Source organism: Berghia stephanieae, chromosome 10 (genome assembly GCF_034508935.2).
Source record: "Berghia stephanieae isolate SIO BIC M18660-M18661 chromosome 10, UCSD_Bste_1.3, whole genome shotgun sequence".
In the NCBI taxonomy this organism is placed as follows: domain Eukaryota; kingdom Metazoa; phylum Mollusca; class Gastropoda; order Nudibranchia; family Aeolidiidae; genus Berghia; species Berghia stephanieae.
Window position 1 is genome coordinate 43,195,125 of NC_088369.1, and position 2,500 is coordinate 43,197,624.

At 41.5% G+C, this 2,500-nt stretch overlaps 1 protein-coding gene across 1 annotated transcript in view; it reads left to right on the top strand.

Moving 5' to 3' along the window:
• The window catches only part of LOC144955823 (uncharacterized), a 56,107-nt gene that overhangs the window by 28,579 nt on the left and 25,028 nt on the right, over nucleotides 1–2,500 (top strand). The window lies entirely within an intron of this gene.

Here is a 2,500-nt window from a genome sequence, read left to right on the forward strand (position 1 = left end):
AACCATAGCCATCATTAACTTATAGCCTGACACTAGAACCGTAGCCATCATTAACTTATAGCCTGACACTGACCGTAGCCATCATTAACTTATAGCCTGACATTGACCGTAGCCATCGTTAACTTATAGCCTGACACTAGAGCCGTAGCCATCGTTAACTTATAGCCTGACACTGGAACCGTAGCCATCGTTAACATATAGCCTGACACTAGAACCGTAGTCATCGTTAACATATAGCCTGACACTGACCGTAGCCATCGTTAACTTATAGCCTGACACTAGAACCGTAGTCATCGTTAACTTATAGCCTGACACTAGAACCGTAGTCATCGTTAACTTATAGTCTGACACTGACCGTAGCCATCATTAACTTATAGCCTGACACTGACCGTAGCCATCATCAACTTATAGCCTGACACTGACCGTAGCCATCATTAACTTATAGCCTGACACGGACCGTAGCCATCATTAACTTATAGCCTGACACTGACCGTAGCCATCATTAACTTATAGCCTGACACTGACTGGAAATACTATAAAAAAAGATGAAGTGAGTAGGAAAGTGCCAGAAGACAATAGAGAATTAAAAAAAAAAAAATTTTTAATTTCGCGGCGGTGATGGGGGTTTGAACCCGCGACCTTACTGGTACGACAACTCCGCCTGGCTGGGGATATCGTGGATAGAGTCACGCTCTCCCCGGCCAGGCGGAGTTGTCGAACCGGTAAGGTCGCGGGTTCAAATCCCCATCACCGCCGCGAATTTTTTAAAAATTCTCTATTGTCTTCTGGCACTTTCCTACTCACTTCATCTCTTTTCATAGAAGTTCCAAAGTTTCAAAAAGGTCATTGCGTTTTGTGTTACTTTATGCATAATATGTGACCCTTCGCCTCAAAACGGTATTAAGTCGGGATGGTTAAGATGTTGAAAATTGAATTTATAGCCAGAAATATCAGACTTGTGTTGAGTTTGTAATTTTTATTGAGGAGAATGGATACCATATTTTAGGGTGCTAATGCCAACAATTTATATTTTTGACAAGTTTAACATTTAATTCAGATTTTAAGCATCTGGTTCGTTCCGACATAATACCGTTTTGGGACGATGGGTCACATATTATTGCCCTGGCAGGCAGGCCACATGGGACCCAGGTTAAATGTTTATTTCACACAATTGGATTCAATAGTCTGTGTCACGTCGCCCGGCAACGGCGGCCATCGTGGCTCTAAACAAACAAAATCGGTACTTTTTATTCTTCATGCAGGCTAGAACTTTTCATATGTCTTGTGATCAGAATGTGTAAAAGTCTAAACATGATCAGATTTTTTAATGGGTTTTTTTTTCCTCTGGATTAGCTTTTATGCTTGTCGGAGAAATATTTCATAAGGGCGTCCGTCAAGGGCGTTCCGATAGTTTAGAGCCAATTACTAAGTTACCATGCGTCAATACGAGGGAAGTGACGTTACGACTGTTGAAGCCTATTACAAATCGACCCCCAGGCGTTCTTATTTTTGACTATGCCAAATGTTGGTTTTCGGTGCTCAGAAATTATTTCTCTCTTTGCCAATGATGAATGTTATCCTTACTTACCACTCAATCTATATTAATTACCCACCGTCCTATCTATCTATCTATCTATCTATCTATCTATCTATCTATCTATCTATCTATCTATCTATCTATCTATCTATCTATCTATCCATCTATCCATCTATCTATATATCTATCTATCTATCTATCTATCCAAAAAATGTGTTGCAAACTAAAAAACCGACTAACACAAATATACCTGTTCGTATAATTTACTTCCCCAAAGTGCCTCCACCCCCGCGTCACCACAAGCTGAGGAGACCTAAATTCCAGATCGTCGTGCCAGTCCTATGCCTGTCGCTTTGTTGATCTCTCTCTCTCTCTCCCTGGCACCCTTTATGATGATATACACAGGCGGTGAACGTGAGAGACTGGCGTAGTAAGAGTACTGACTGAAGAGATGCGCCAAACATACGTTCAAATCTGAGAAGATCTTGATAATAATATAGTATTAGCAACACAAGTAAACATCAAACTGCCACAGCACCTTAACACACATGATGACATTCTTAAAGCTAAGACCGCTTGGACAAGACAGAGATTTATGAGGCAAAATACTAACTGGATAATAGATACAGACTGACAAACTCGAAGTGACGCACACATTCACGGCAAGCGTCCATAGAGACTGCCCATAGGGACATTTGTCTCTAGGGTCTATTCCAAGGGAAGACTGGAATAACCCAGAAGTTAGCCGCAATGCAGCGCCGCCAAATTGAGCTAGGACGAGGTGACTTTTTGCTCAAGGCACACAGCGCAGCAGAGGGTGATCGAACTCGGTACCTTTCGGGTCCGAAGCAAAGACCGTACCGCTGAACCATTATTATTAGGAGGAATTATTTATTATTTACAATTTTTCACTGTGTCATCTTCCATTTTACTGACGCTAAAACTACCTAAGAGTCACAAACG